The following is a 16874-nucleotide window of genomic DNA, read 5'->3' on the forward strand; positions in this document are numbered from 1 at the left end:
GTCACCACAGTTAGGATCACGAATCGTCTTATGTCATGAATTGTTGCGTCCATGGTCAAAGCTACCAATCGCGCGATTTCAGGAGCGGTGCCCTGTGGGTGCTGGTTCCTCAGCTATCAGTATGTTCCACTTCCGTGTTTGAGACAGTGCTGAACTGGGGCCACTTAAAACATTGCCCGTCGGTGCGGGTACAGCCTCACCCCTTCTCTTTGTTGAGGCAGCCAGACCAACCTTGGCGCCTTTTATCGCGGGATAGCATTGAAAGGCAAACGCACATAGCACAGACAATCTACCCTGAGATTCACGAGACGAGGTATCCTGACCGTTCAGCTTCTTGTCAAACACCTCGCTGTATACTCTTCGTGCTGACTATACTGAACAAACTGATATGCAAAGGCAGGAGTGAGAGAGGAGGCGAGGCAGCTATTGATCTGATGCGTGCCACGAGACAGACAAGATGAATCATAGGCATTGGAGCAGAAATTCTCCCATAACCGCTGCCCAGCTTTTGGAGCTACTGTCTTAAAGTTACAGGGCCCATCTTCTACCCTGAAGACTGCGAATGGGCACCTGGAAACAGCACAGACTGGGGACCGCATCTGTTAACGGTGTGGAGGACATATTCGCAGTGCGCCATGCGAAACTTCGCATGCCGAAGAGCACTTTTCTTTAGAACTTTGTGACCTGTCTTTCCCCTGCCCTGAAACGCCTAATACAAACATGAGAGCAGCCCTCACAGTGGAGAGCTGGCAATAAGCCCTCTGGAAGCCTTGCTAACGCCAGACAGCTACCCCGGTGAGTCGGAAAATCAATCTGAGTGGGCGCAATCTACTGTGGGCCCTCCAGTTTGCATCGCAAGTTAGCCAACACAAGACAATCATTAGACTGTTGACTCTCTCTCAATTCCGAAACGAGTTAGTTGTGGGTAGACCGAAAATCCAATTTCTGGGAAAGTGCAGGTGATACTGGATGTCTGCTAGCAATGGGTTTTTCCGAACTGTGGTGGGCGCATTAGAGAGGAACCATATGTCCCTATCTTGCCCCAGCAACACCAGGGCATCCCCATAATACTATTCGAGTACAGCTGTAATCGGGTGCAAGGTGTGGCGATACCTTTTTCAGTTGGCTGTCTTGCAAGTCACTCGTGCGTGGACCACAATGGACGTTTCACCCACATCCACGTGGGCGATGGCCAGGAGGGTATGACGGCTCGCGATCCAGGAGCGAGTGGCCAGCACTTAGTCTGTCTTTAAATGGCTGCAGCAAGCGGAAATTACTTCCCGCCCAGAAAATACCTGAGTGGGAATGATTGAATGCCTTAGTTATTCCTGGGGGACCCAGCCTACCCCTCTGATGCCATGGCTCATGAAGCCATACACTAGGCAGAACCTGGACAGGTGGTCAGGAGCTGTTTCAACTACAGCTGAGCAAGGTGAACTCGGATGGTGGTAGAATGTGCATTTGGTGCCATTAAAGTGGTCGCTAATGCGATCATTACTTTGCACCAGCTCAGACCTCAGCCAAACCAAATGCTCAGGCCAGCTTTGCTATTGCTGCTTTGCTGAAGGGCAGCCGGTGCTCCACAAGTCTTTGTCGAGACTTAAGGGGGAGACATTTATGGCTGGGTGGTGAGGCTGAGGGCAAATCCAACCTTGGCCGGTGCTGAGTACGAACAGCTGAAGACAGGAGCGATTTTATAGAAGAGCACACCTGGTAGGAAGCTCGCTGCGCTAATCAGGAGACAGCCTTGAAAACGAGTCTCAGGCACGGCCCAGTGGTTCTTACCGGGGTGTATTCCTATGGGCGATGTATTGTGATGTGACTCTGTTTCTTCCCCGTTGGTTTGATCCCGTCTGCACTTGATGGAACCTTATTCAGTGTAAGCAACCCGACCCCTCCCCCTGTTTGATTACAGGTTGCGAGGAAAATTAAATTTCTGTCTTTGTAAAATCATATTATTATTAAAAGTAATTTATGCAATCTTGTTAAAATCAGTGTTTTTCCTTACTACTTTTCCGTAAGCAACCCCACCGTCCGCCTCTTTCGTGTGATTTCTTTATTACAAAAGGAAACTATTATAAAAAAGTGCATAGATTAATTAGGAAGGTTCCCTGTGGCTTGCCTGTTTGCTTTATGCGAAGGCAGGGGAAAGGAAAGGCCATTTAAGCACCATGTATAGCGTAATTACAGCCTTTTGCTTGAACTCTCCAGGGGGGTTGGTTAGGAGTAGGCGGGTGCAGAAAGCCCTGTCCACCACTCCGGTTTCACTACACGTCTGGTAGGTGGGGAGGATAACTGGGCTGACAGTGGTGGCTTGCAAGGCTAGGTACTACGGCCGCGCTGCGACGCGGGCCCTCCCTGCTACTAGCGCTGCTTCTTCCTCTTCGCACAAGGTTGATCCAGCTCCAGCGTGGAACGTTGACGTGAGGGACGCAATGACAGCGACCAGTGATATCGCAGTTTGTCAACGCGACCGTTCAGTCTAATCCTCAGTGTCCTGCCATCTGCGCAACGCTGGTCCTTCCTGCCTAAGCCCTCTCACAGAAATGATTCGTACGGCAATCCTCCTTCCTGTACTTTGCTTTGCCGTAACCACATGTCCTTCCATGCATTCTTTATCCCTCTCTATTGCGTGTTACTGCGTATTCAACGAGTTCATCCATTTCTTCGTGCGCTAGGACTCGTGTTGGAATTGTCAGTCCTGCTGCGCTCTTTACCTAACCGCGATATCAGCCAACGCCCACGCCCTCAGTGGAGATGGCAATAGGACTGGCACGAGAAATATTAGGTGCAGCACTGCAGAGGAACGGTCTTAAACACCAGCGCAAAGATGTGACGACAATTGGCCCTACCCTTTTACAGAGCAGCAATGATAGTAACTTCACATGATTACGTAACACGCCTAACACCCTACAGAGCAAGTGATCTCAGGAGTTACGTCAACCATGGTGCTGCTGCATTTTGTCATCGTTAAATAGCAGTGTGTGTGGATTGGTGTTAGTGCTGCGCGCTAACACAGCAGCGCAGGTAACAGTCAAACGCATCCCGTCAACTCCGCTCGAGCGCCGGGCGTATCGGAACGATGGTAGAGTAAATGCTTAAAGTTGGACTTCGCTCGCTCCGTATCATATACACAGTGCTCTAATATTAGGAATGCCCCTGCTACACTGTTAAAGAGGAACCCTGCAAATCCCACCCCCTTTCTGCACTCACTCCAGACCCCCGCTCTCGCGTCCGACTCGGACTAGACCGCCATCCCTCCCAGGAATCCTCCCAGAGCTCTACTAGTTCTCCTCAATATGACTCTTTATAGAAAACTTCTGTGCTTGTCTCATGTTATCTGCTGGCCAGAGGTCGTTTGATCAGCGCTGATGCAATATACGTGACTGGTTGTGCCAATAGGTCTACTGCTGAGACATCGTACTTCACCGATGTCGAACAATCGCGGCGGCGCAGCGCGTGCTGGATATATATCCAGGTCTCGCTACCAGGATATGCAGGCTCTGCGTCTCGCTGTGCTGAACGGCATAGTGGTGCAACCTTTTCTGTCTATCACTATCGAATTTAGCGCTACTCCTCTCGTTTGGGAGGAGTTCCGAAATCGATTTAAGGAGCCGTTTAACTCGATATTAATGACGACGTTGTGTGAACGGATACAGCGTTAAATCGGTATATCGGCCATTAAACCGATTTAAAGTCGCAGTGTAGACCTGGCCTTACATGCTGAAGGCTGTTCATGAGCAGTCCAGGTTGGAGGCTTCAGAAGCAAGGCATTGTAAAGGGCACCCTAGGTTACAGGGCAGGAGTGACATAGCTACTGATTAGTCTGGATCATACCCTGGTACATCAGAGTGGGTTGAAGCCTGATCCATGCTTTAACTTGGGCTGGAACCTACTCACTTCTCAGTGAGGGTGTAGGCAAGATCACTCAGGTGCTGATAGTTCTTCAGTGCCCTTCCTACAAATTTTTCTGCAGTTGACAAGATTGACTGGGAAAGAATCATACGGTGCCTCAGCCCAGAGAACCATGGGATATGCCCACAGACACGCGTGGACAAGTACAGAAATAACATGACTGTGGTTCTGCTATGAGAATGCTCCTACTTGAGGTAGGCCTGGGGTAACTGTGTGCAGTGTAGTCATACCCTGAATGTTGGGTACATTCTGATTATTATTAATACTGCTTGTCTCTTAACTTCCACTTGGCTGTGGGGGAGAAGGTAAGTTGTCTTTTCATAGGCCTCCTACATTTCCAGAACTCGAGTCCCCATTGTTTGATCCTGTTGAAAGCCCAAATGCAAAGCTAGTATTCTTGGTGAGTATGCAAGTTAAAACAGAGCAGCTGGTCTGGGAAACGAGTTACTTTCTAGATGGTAACTTACCTAAGTTACTGAGATCAGATGTGCTTTTGAGATTGAAAAGCATTTTCATACTCCTTATTGGCGGGGCTGGCTACAGATGCTCTTTGTGCTGGAATCTGGGCCAGTGCATCTGTCATGGAACTCTGAATGAATGTTGAGTGGGTTGATTTAAAACTAGCACTGTCTTTGTGGTTCCCTGTTCCCCCTTCTTCTAGCAAGTGAGAGCAGCTTTAACCATTCAAAGAATGGGAGTACTTGGCTGCTGTTGTAAAATAAATTCATACTTCCGAACATCTCTATTCCTGTGGCTTTTTCCTGCTAGTGACAGGAATCTAACTTAAACTCTGTGGGTATCCTAGAAAACAATTACAAGTGTAATTTAAATGCATCTTTATTCTTTCACAGTAAACATGCTTCGGGGGAAATGAGTCATCTCATATCTCTGTCCTGTTCATGTTCCCTAGGAGTGTGCATGCAGTGGATGTGCTTTGAGGGGTGTGTGTGCGAAAAGGGTGGTGTGGTAGTCAGGCAAGTAAGAGAGGTGGGTGGGTAAGCACAGGCTGGGAGTTTTTTTCCTTGCCTTCAGGGTGACAGTGAGTCCATATTGAACAGCCTTGTGCTAATGGCTCTTTGGAAATACTGAATGTTCACGTTAAACTGATGTTACTACATCTGAGATGCTTGTTCTTTCTACTTGTGGCACTCCTGTCTACCCTGGTTAAATGATTTGCTTGCTGAGCAGGGCCCCAATTTTCTTGCCCACTCTGCTCCCCTCCCCAAGGCCCTTAGAAATAAAACTTCTCTTTTTTTTTGCTGCTGCTGCTGCTTTTCCAGTGGTCTAGTTGGAGATGATTCATCTTCAGCTAGTCTGCTGTTTTGTCTCTCTCTGTATTGTAGATGGCCTCACAGCAGGAGCACTCTGACAGGAGTGCTACCTGTTGGATAATATTGATGCATGGTTAATATATTAATACCATCTATTCCAGGAGCAAATTCCCTTGGCAGTGCTGGGAGAAGAATGGCTTTTTTCCCTCTCAATGCCCTTCCCTTTGACTGCCCCCCCCCCATGCCTTTTTAAATACCTTCTAAACAGTAGTATTCATTACTCCCCCCCCCGGCGCCCCTAGCCACGTGTACGAAGAACACTTCAAAGTGAAGGCTGCCTTTTGTGACAGTTGAGCAGACTCCTTCCAAACTGCCTGTCCTGATTTTTGGCTCCAGTTTGTTTAATCATTTGTCTTTCCTGGCAGAAGAGCTCCTAATTTTCTTCCAACTTGGTTCCGTGGTGACAGGTGCAAGGTTTTCACTGGGTGACTCAGAGAGGAGAATTATGAATAAGAACTCAGATCTTGTATGTTTTCAGTAACTCACCAGTTCCTCATGCTGCTTTGAAAGTATCTGCAGGTAGATGTAGATTCTGACTGAAAGGGTTAGGAGTGCTTCATTTATTGCATGGTTTTCAAAAGAGCTTTGGTTGCCTGTGCTGTCTTTTGCCTTTTTCAGATATATACATAGTCTCCTGCCTGCCTTATTTATGCACAGACTTGCTCTCTGTGCCAGATTCTTGCAGTTGAAGATACACCAAGTGAATTTTAGCTTCTTAACTTCTGAAAAGAGGTTAATCCAAAGTACATACTAGATGCTAGTAATGCCAGAACATACTGTGGCCAATTCATTGTATGGTAAATGAGCATTCTCTGTACACCATAAGAGAAGTGTTTTTTAGTGGAAGAGGTGCCAGTATTCATCCTAGACTGAAAAGCATGTCAGGTCTGGTAGAGTTTGCTTCTAAGACTGTTTCTAGAAAAGTATGTGTATGCCTGTGTGTGGAGGGGGAGCAGTGAGGCAAGGTATTCCTGAGCTGGTTTCACCATATGGAGCAGCTGCATACCTGCTCAGAACAGGAGTGAGTTTTCCCCCATCTGGACAATTTGGTGATTATAGAAGAAAAAGTGCTCTTTTAACTTAAGGAGTTAGAGGCCTGCCCTGAGGATCGTGAAGGTCCAAGGCTCAAGCCCTGTTGACAGCCAGAGTTGGAAGGTTCTCATGGTTACTCATAATGGAATTATTTTTTTCTAATGTTCTTTCTGGTTTATTTAATTCACATAATGAAAGTTTTATAGTTATAATTGACTGATTATAATAGTTTTTGGCATGATACCCAACAAAACACAGGTTTCCACATGCTGGTTGTTTGTCACATACTTTGATTACATGTTACCCACTGGCAGATTTGAGGCTGGTCCAACTGATGGCTCACAGGACAATTCCTTCTGGCCCCTGAACGCATCTGCCCATGCAGCAGACCTGTTGTACAAAATGGTGTCCTCTGCGCAGCATGACTTTGCATACACTGTACACGTGCAGTCATGCCACATGGAGGATGCCATTTTGTTTCAGTATGTGACACATGGAGGTGCTACTCATGAGGCCTACCTCACTGGAGAAGTTGGACCACCTCTATGAACGGTTGTCCCGATTGGCTGCAGTTGTATTTGTGATACCGATGATACACAACTGCATGTGAGGCAATCTGTTCCATGAGGTCCCTGTGGTCACAGGTCAAACCCCATAACAATGTGGTTGTGTTCCTCTGGGATATACTGATTTGTGCTAGCCTATGAAAAAGCCTGATTTGCAATTAGGAAAGTACTTCCAAATTCTTTCCCTAAATTATAGTAGTGATGGAAGTATCATCCTGTGGTGGGAAACCCACAAAGAGGTGTTCCATAGGCAGGGCCCTTCAGTGTCTCCAGGAATCCAAACTTTATATGAATATTTTGGAAATATCTGTGATCCTTTGTGTGTTCTTTCTTTTGGACCTGGTCACCAAAAAGATGGCTTCATTTCAAAGTGTCAGGGCCCTGTGCTGCACATAAGCCAGTGTGCTATTTCCTACAGGATGTGGGACTGGACTGTGATTTCCTAGTCACCTGGGATAAAAGGAGAAAGTGATTACAGACCAGCTTCGCCAGTTGATAATACACCTTCATGGACAGTTCCTAAATCTTAAATGTGACACTTTGGACATGGATGTTTTATGTTCCATTGAGCAGAGTTACGTTTCTGCAAAACTATGACAGTGATGAAGGTCTTCTCTCCATAACTTGGTTGCATCTGGAGTATGATGACAGATTCCTGGTTCCTTTTTTGAGCACAAAAGGTAAAAAACATATGGAAACCAGAGTATGCATAGAGACTGCTTTTCCTCCTCCGCAGGGTAGTTTAGGATAGCTATGGCTTAGCAGCTTGGGAATTTTGAAGTTGTGTGGGAGTTGCTATCTGCTCACTTAAAGCATAACTCAGGAGTGGTGACCGTTGTAGTTCCTGAGTTAACTGCACCTCTGACCTCCTTGTGGCCTTCTCAAGGCCATCTCACTGAAGTCTCAGCCTCTAACTGTCATCTTTCTTGGGGCAGAGTCCCATGACTTTTCTCTCTCTAGACCTGGGCCTTAGGCTGTAGACTCCTGCAATTCACTGTGATTTTTTTCAGCAGACTTAGCTTTAGCGCAGCTCCTCCAGGCTTGTTTTCTCAGGGGCAATGAAAGGGTTAATCAGTGACCAACCAGTTTTCATAGAGCAAAGTACTATTTATTCAGAAGAAAAATATTAGAGAAAACAAATCGTAATGGCAAACAGCTTAAATACAGATCTGGCTTACCAGATGGTCACCCCTCTTCCACAGGGAGAGTCTGGTAGGATTTAAAGTATTTCAGGTCCACTGCAGACCTGTTACCTGCTTTGTTTCAACATTGTTTCTTAGTTCCTACAGCAAACGTCTTTTTGCTCACCCATTGAGCCAGGTATACAATCACTAGCCAGCCCATAAAGTTACATAAACATTTCTAAAGTTGATGCAATAGTGTTTGAATATTCTGTGTTTCCACAGCATCGCAACTATCAGTGGGCTATTGTAATTACATACTTTCAGAACAAGAAGTACAAGCGAGTAGCCTTCTTTCACGAAGCTGTAACTCTTGTACCACAGTGGAGAGAATTGAACTTTTTCCTACTAACGTCTCAAGACACTCAGCAGGTGTTATTCGATACACATTTATAGAATGCTTACTACATAGGCAATCATTTTATTTAGCCCACAAACTGGAATGAGGCTGTCAAGAAAGAAAGGAGTTGATATTTTATTGAATCCCCGTTTGTAATGCTTCTGAGAGGATTCTGACAGTCCTGTTGGGCTCAAGCTCTGGATCTTACTGTTTTTTGAATTTGTTTTCTACTGTAATTCTGTTTGTTTTATAGAGGAATTGCCTGCATGTGTTTAGGACAGATCCTAGACTAATGCCTTGAGAACTTCAAAGTTGGAGAGTAACCACCTGACGTAGATCTACAGAGACAGGAACATAGGACCGAAAGGGACCGCTGGGGTCACTGAATCCCATTCTTTGCTGTCGCTGGTAACCCAGTCATATAATACTGTTCATTAACTTGTCAAGCTGTATCTTAAAACTAGCTAGGTTGCTTGCCCCCACTACTCCTACTGGAAGGCTGTTTTAGAGTCTCATTCCCCGGATGGTTAGAAACATTCGTCTGGTTTTCAGCCTACGTAGTGAAGGCTCTGAGGGAAGGCGCACAATAGTTTTGGGGAATTGTTTTTTTAGTTTAAGATATCAGAAGAAGCTTTGTATTAATCTATTAAATTTTTCACAACATGAGAGAGACTCCTCAACACTGTCTACCATTCTATTTCCTGAACCAGAATTCTCTGTTTTGATCTTGTGTATGGACAGAGTGGAGTAAATCTTACCCATTTGTCACCTATCTACCGTCATTCTATCTGCAAAAACCTGCACAGAGCATTACAGAAGCAAGCAGAGAGGAAGCATGCCCTGCAGCCGAGGACCAGGAGGAGTCCTTAGAAGTTTTTGCCTAATTGTTTTGTTTATGAAACTCTACAGTGTGTTTCCAGTGGATTTCCTAATGAACTGGTTTGTTTTTTAGACTTACTGCAATGCTAGTAATTACACCAGAAACAGGGGGTCAAGGCTCATTCCTTTCCACAAGCTCTGAACTACCAGCGAGTAAACACACAAATGCACTTTTTTTTAGCTCTTCCTATTTTTTCGCCCTCAAATTTAACTCTTCATTAACCTAAGGACAGGTAGTCCTAATTTGCATTTCCCATCTTGCATAGGCATCTTTCTGAAACTTATGGTGCCTTGGCCAGTTTACAAAACTTGGGTATCTAGATGGGTGCCTGCTTGAAGCCACAGAATGTGGAGTTTAGTGGAAGGAAAATTTGGGGGAGGGGGGCACGTGACCATGTTTCCATTGCCATATGTGGGTGGGTAGTAATTAGCTGAACCCTAGTCTGCCTGAATTAGGTCAAAGACAAAAATCTGCAGGTTAGGGTATTATACTGGGAAAGGAGCCTTTTGGAGACAACTACTCTTGAGAGATGCAGGTAACAGAAACCTGTAACCTTCCTGCTCAGTTAGTGTTCTGGAATTTTATGTGGAAAGAGGCAGTGTGAAAAGTATTAGCAATATATGTTTTTCCACAATGTAAGTGAATTAGTGGATAAGAATTTTAGCTTCCTCTTGGAAGCAGCCATTTTGCTTGCAAAGTAACCTCCTCTGCGACCCCAGTATCATGGGCAATCCAGAGTTAGAGGCATTAAGTCAGCACTTCTGTCCTGCTTTTAAAACTGCCTTAACAAGGAGAAGAACTCCATCTTTGAACGTGTACAATTTTTCTTGTGTTTAAACCAGTATTAAAGCAAAACGGAATTTAGTTCAGTCTTGGCAGATCTTGCATTTTGCCAGGTCTGAATTCAGCAAAACATTCAGAACAGGCCTGAGTTCAGCAGGAGGCCCAGAACTGCCATTTTTAAAAACTGATTTATTTCATCTAAGCTTCTATTTCTGTATGGGGAGAAATGTTTATTCGCATAAACTTTCCATATGCTACTGAGCAGATTGGATTCTGTTTCCTTTTAGTAGCTGGGAAGTCAGTTGTTGCGAAGAGAATCCACCTTCCATAAAAGCGATAAAATGAAATTCAGCTTTCTGTATATTTCTATTTTATTTTCATTACTGTTTATCAAATGAGAGATTTGACTTAATCCTCTGTTAAAGGACACGAATTATTATTAGTGGTCATAAAAGACAATTTGACACATCTGAAAGACATTGGTGAGACTTAGCAGTTTCTCTCCTCCCACATATTGGGAATGGTAAAAGGATGGTAAGAGAGAATGGGAAGGAAGTCCTTGGCTTGACTAAATAATCAGTTCTCCCATTTAGACTGTGGTAACGTGGCAATGAAATGACTTTTTAGCCTTTGCCGGGCTAGAACATTGTTTGCCTCTTTAGGAGAAGTGTTTTATTGTGTTCATGCAATCTCAGGCTCTCAAAGGGGCCTGCTGTACCAGTTCTGAATTGATCAGATCTGCTGGGATGGGATAAGTTGCAGGACTCGAGATGGGGATTTTATTTACTAATTTGTCTTTTTTTGTATTTTAATAAGCTCTGTCTTAATACTACAGTAGACTAACCTGAACTCTGCGTTCTGTGATAGTGTGAAAAGAGGGAAATCTGTTCAATATTGACTGTCCTCCAAGCTGGGATCTTCAGCTTATCTAAACAGATTTATTTATGGTTCTTTTACATTTGCTTTGCCATGGTTGGATAACCAGATCCCTATTGCTCCTTGGGGAGGTGGACAGTGAAGTCGCTAGCTTCTGAAATGAGAGAGAAGATGTGGGGGCAGAGGAAGCCTCGATAGAAAATATGTGGAGAGTTCCCCTGGATTTGGTGAATTTGCCTGGATTTGGTGAATTCCTAAAAAGTCCTTCTGGGCTATGAGGAAGGTGGACTTTTTGTTAAATACTTAGGCCAAGGGCAACACTAAAACTGAATATATATATTTCAATTATTTCACTAAATGGGCCCTTTGAGTCTGTCTGAGAATCATGAATCACGTGGACACCAGGCTTCTGCCCTCTCATGCTTCATGTAGGCACCAGTCTTGTATTCTGTCTAGAGTGCAGACAGGATGAGAGAGAGCTTGTTATGTTAAAAATGGTAGGCATTCACCCTGGGGTGCAGGATTTTATCAACAGGGCAGTGAGGGGTTCGCCTGGTGAAGCTTTTTTACTGAGCTGTCATTATTTTGTTTTTCTGAAGTGAATTTGTTGCCGCTTTGGGTCTCTGATTCCCTGTAACTGAAGGAAAACAGCAAACCCTACAACATTCTTTCATTTTCCTCTGAACTTGCCAGCAGGTCCTAGGAGACCCTGGTTATGAATATTCTGCTGTTTGATCTGTCACTTTCTCGGCATGCATGGTGACAGCCACGCTGTTTCCCAGCAGTTTGGTATGGCAATCTGGGTACCAAATGAGGAGGAGGAGAGACTCAAAGATGCATGATTAGATCCCAGAGTCCCTTAACTCCATAGCTGTAAGTTTTTTCATCTGTCATTTCAACTTGACAAGTGTATGGCCTTCATGTTGCCATTTAGTCATGGTCCATGCTTTTGGTGACCTTGTCACTCTAACGCCTTCTGTGGGTCTAAAGCAGGGATGAATTCCACTGAGACAGCAGAGAAGGAAGCCTGTTAGAAAGATTCCTTGGGCTGCTTGAATGGGTTTTTTTGCAGCATTTTTTCACTTGTAGCATGTATCGGTGGGTAGGGAATGTAAAGGGGAGTTGGAGCTGTTGTGCTGTGAAGACTGGGACTTCACATCAGGGTTTCTGTAGTCCAGCCAGCACCAAATACGTCCATCCAGCTCCATTTTTTGAAGAAGACATTTATTGTTTATAAATGTGATTAATCTAATGCATGCAGGCTAAGCTGCACAGCAAATCAAATCCTGTACCAATTAAATCCAGGCAAAAGGGTAGCAGCGGTTAAACTTTTCTGCCACTGAGAGGGACTGGGGCAGCGTTTTCTGAGCAGATTTTTTTTTTCCTTGTGCAGATCTTTTAAAATCCAGTCCAGAATGCCATGGCCCAAGGCGTGCCATCTTGTCTAAAGGTATTAGCATCTAGGGGCTTACATAAAGGGAACAAGATTTCATACCTCTCCTTAATGCTGTTGTTTGGGTATAGACTCGCTCACTTTATAGCATTGCAACTAAAAGGGCTAGACATATTTTACTTTGAAAGCACAGATTTTTGGAAAGCAAATTGAACTCTGTAATGAGGTACTAAATCTCAGGATTCTGTGTAGCTTTAATTTAAATGTGATTAATTCTGCTTTGGTCTATTTTACCACACTTTGTTTATATGCAGACTAATTTTATTTTCTATCCTATTTATACTTTATAATTTGAAGGTACATCATAAATATTGAGAGCTACCACCTATGTTGCATACAGGTGTTGCATGCACTCTCTACAATCTCTGGTGAACTATCAGTGTTCCAGCTTTAGTGACATAGCTTGCTTATTAGGCAGTGCTACTTACCCCTTCCTAACCCTCCAGCAAGGAGAATGGGGAGAGGCAGAGTAGACATGGGCAGGGTTGTTGATTTGTGCATGCCTGTTGATCTGTGTTTTCTGCAGCAGTCACAAAAATCCATTACAGACATTCCAGGAATTGATTAAATTGTCACAGACAGCTGTACGGAGAGGGGTTTCTTGAAGCACGGCTCATCAAGATGTCCGGTATCTCCACATGCAAGGCACAGCTGAAGGGAATGTCACTGTCACTGTCACCAGAGTGTATAACAGTAAATAAGGGGCAGGAGAGAGGAGAGCAGCCACATGGCTTCAGTGCATGATATGTGGCCTGGACTGATTGTGAGGAAGGTTTAATGTCTTAAGATGTAATGTCAGCTCCTTGTATCCAAATGGTGGCTCTTCTGTTCTTGGAGTTGTGAGGAGGCTGATCAACATCCCTCATCTGGGTTCATGCTTACCTGAGATCTGACACAAGTGTTATTTCCTCTCCATTCTGAACGTGTCCTCATCTTCTGCACCCCCTTTTCTGAATATCCTGCAAAAAGAATTGGCTTCATTTATTCATAGCTAGATTATAAGCAGAAGAGGCCTGGCCCCTTAATGTAGTCACCATTTTTAGACTTGAATGCATCATAAAGGGGAATATCTACAGAGCAGAATCAGAGCTCCTGCAGTGCAAGTCATTCAGGGGGCACCAATTACTCCTTTGTCCTGATCTCTTACCGTTTTGTACAATGGTTGGAACACAATAGGTCCCCAGAGTTCTCAGTACTTGAGCGGACCTTTCAGACCTCTTTTAATTGCCCTTCCCCACCCCCATTTGTTCCTAATTGTTCCATTAGAAACTAACGGCACAGCTAAACTCCCTTTCAGAGAGCTTTCTATCTCTGTTTGCAAATTGGCAGAAGAAGGCTAAATGAGGGTAGGGAGGGAAAGAAAGTGTGTGGTGTGGTGTGTGTGTGTGTGTCTCTCACCTTAAAATTCTAGTGTTTGTAGCCACATTCAGATACTTAGCAATATTTGCAAAAATGGAGTGATGTGGAGATGGGGCAACATATTTAGGATTGGGCGAGTTATCTGAACATGAAAACTGAAGAATATGTGCTTTCTTTGTCCTGTTTCAACTGCAAAAACAGCTGATGCATTTAAAGCCAGCCTTCTGCACCTCTACAACCCCCGGTTTGCAGTAGCATTGAGAGTACTTGCTGCTTGAAGCAGGATTATGCTGCTGTGGGAGAGAGAAGGGGGTGAGGGGAAGAATTGTTTGGCCATTGTGGGACCATGAATATGACACAATTGCGGTGGCTGAGGAAATATTGTATAGGCTGGAAGAGGTCCCAGTGGAGAGAGGCTGTGTGTAAATTATTCATACTCGCTAGTGTGAAAGCAATAAAATAAAATTAAAATTGAAATATAAACATACATCATGTTACATTTGTGCAGAAGGCGGGGAGCTTGGCTGCTGCAGACTTGTGGCATTGTAGGGGATTGTGGAGGTTAAGCCATGGAGACTGCAGCCTAGAGTGTCACTTCCCAGAATAACAATTGGACCTGAAATAGCCCAGTGTGTGAATTCCTGGCAATCTTTGTACATTGAGCGTTTGGGGCTTGCAGCCCCTGCCTTGTGGGAGTTAATGTTACCTGTTTTGGCTTCCATGGTTGCATTCGGGATACTCAGCCCCATCTGGCTGGATGTTTGCTCTGTATTCCCTAAAGGGAGATAACCTTAGTGTTCTGAACACATGCTGGTACCAAGGCAGAAGCAGGAAAGAGGATGTTCCTTGTCTCTACAGCTTGTTGTCTGGATTAGCCTTTTGCAAAGGGGAAAAGGGCCAGTCTCTAGGACCAACTGGTGATCTGCTCTGCAGGGTGCAGCTTCAAGTTCCATCTCATAGGAGCACACAGGTGCCTTTTTTTAATTACTTACAGGAAAGCAATTGAAAAGCAGCTTGATACAAATCTCTTAAGCCACCATTGATGGAGACACTGGGGAAAGCTTCTGCCCAGCCCAGAATCTGAAGCATGGGGCACCATCTGTGTTCTGGCAGCTCCTTGACCAAATTACATTCCAAGCCTTTCTTTCCTGCACTGTTTTTCATTAAATGAATTGAGTTTGCTGGAAATTGTCTGGCCATAAATACTCCCTCCCGCTCAGTACAGTCAGGTTATTACTGCTCCCCAAGTCAATGCTTCGTTGCAGAGCAGAAGGTGGCCAGCACTCCTTATGAAATGAAAAACAAGAATGGGGGAAAAAAATCCTCCGGGTGAGGAACTGGGGCAGCAGGGAGCTCTGCAGAGAACCTTTCTTCTCTCTACTGCTTCACATTCAGGGCCATAAATATTTTAACGCTGTTGGTAACAAATGAGAGAAGAAGGGGGAGGAGCACTGCCATACACTGTCTAATTTAGTGCATTTCTGCTGAGAAAGTGATCGAAATGTAAGCGGATGGCTTGGAAAGGGTATGTGTGGGTGTGAAACAGCTTTAAAAATATAGTCCTGGAAAATGACTCTAATTACATCATCCTCTGACTACAAAGCAGAATGGAAATCCAGTGTGAGTGCAAAACAAGACAAGAGTTTGTGGCTATCTGAGAGCACGGCTAGTAGGGTGCTATCTGCTTCTGAGCACCAGAAAAGGAGTAAGCACAACTCACTTGGGTGATCAGTTGTTTTTTCCCCAGATTTGCTAGCAATTTACAGAGAGGCATATATACTCTGGTGCTTCACTGCTGGGGGCAGAAAACGCTCTCTGTAAGGGGTATGGATGGTCTCGTACATGACTCATATAGTTTGGCATGGTGAAAATCTGTCCACCTAAAATACATTTGTATCTAGTCTCTTGCACAGCCGCATACGGTAATAAATTTGTGTTTATAGTTCCACAGGTCAATTTTAATGCAGTTTTGGTAGCCCCCAAAATGGTATGAATTGTTCCCTGGTCTAGAGATGCTTCCTCTAAATGTCAAACAGTTATTGCTGTTTAGCCTTTTCCTTACTTCCCATCTGCTCAGCTCTTTTCCCTTCTGCATCCCCTGCAATTACATGTTCCACTCTCTTCTGAAGCTGCAGTAGCACAGATCATTTTTCAGTGCTGTAGCCAGTCTTTAGTCACCAGAGGTTGTGTGTGGACACAGCCAAGCCTCTGTCTCTGATGTTCAGTTCTAACAGTTTAATTTAACTGTTACCATCCCACTCCTGGGAATCTAATAATTATCGTGACAACTGTTTAAGAGTAATAAATCACTTTTTAAGCATCTTTTGACAATCATTTCCTTAACATGTGGATAAATGTATTCTCTTGGTTGAACTGTAATCAAACTCAGGCAAAATAAATAGCAGTCAGGTTTTCCCTGCAGGCTGTTGGTTGACCACTCTACTTGATACACATCTGTATTTTTATTCTAGTCTGTTTTGTGTGGGCACAGCTGCTTCAATGCCAAGCAGGCCTCTTGGTTACTAGCTGCATCCAGAGAGGTCAGCGCATGCCCCCTCCCTACCCCCCACCAACTCCTGCCAACTGGTCAGTTAACTTTTGGTAGATGGGGACAGCTGGACAATGCTCCTCCTCACATCCGAGCTGTGCTCCTGTGCCAGCAGTGAACAGGCCTTGAGTCTGGATGCTACCACTTGCTGTGCACAATCCTTTCCAAACCAGACATCTTGATTTAGGAATGTAAGATTTAACAGGTATGATGTGGCACCAGGTTGGGCTTTTGTTCCTTTGAGGCCCTTTTTTCAATTAGGAAATGTTGTCTTGAGGGGTTATTTGTATTAGTTACATGCTCACAAGCGATTGGATAATGCGGATCTAGAATCTTTCACCTTCAAGCTTTCAGGTCAAACCCTGCTCAAGTCTGTAGTAACCAAAGTTTCTTACCATCTGACGGCCTCAATCAATTTCAGTAGACCAGCATCCCATTACCTAAGTTGCCACTAATTTGCAAATTTGTCAGCAGCGTCAAGAGGACAGGCAAAGGATTAATTGGGGGCTGAGGTCTCAAATGCCCTCTTCAAGTTTCACCAAATCAAGGATGAGAGATACTGGCAGGGCTGTGTGGGGAGCTGGCACATTTCTCTGCCTTTGCCTTATCT

General features: G+C 44.6%; 1 protein-coding gene across 5 annotated transcripts in view; it reads left to right on the top strand.

The window, feature by feature from the left end:
• Nucleotides 1-16874, top strand: part of KDM4B (lysine demethylase 4B) — a 172479-nt gene that overhangs the window by 101592 nt on the left and 54013 nt on the right. The window lies entirely within an intron of this gene.

Source organism: Chelonoidis abingdonii, chromosome 11 (genome assembly GCF_003597395.2).
Source record: "Chelonoidis abingdonii isolate Lonesome George chromosome 11, CheloAbing_2.0, whole genome shotgun sequence".
Classification (NCBI taxonomy): Eukaryota; Metazoa; Chordata; order Testudines; family Testudinidae; genus Chelonoidis; species Chelonoidis abingdonii.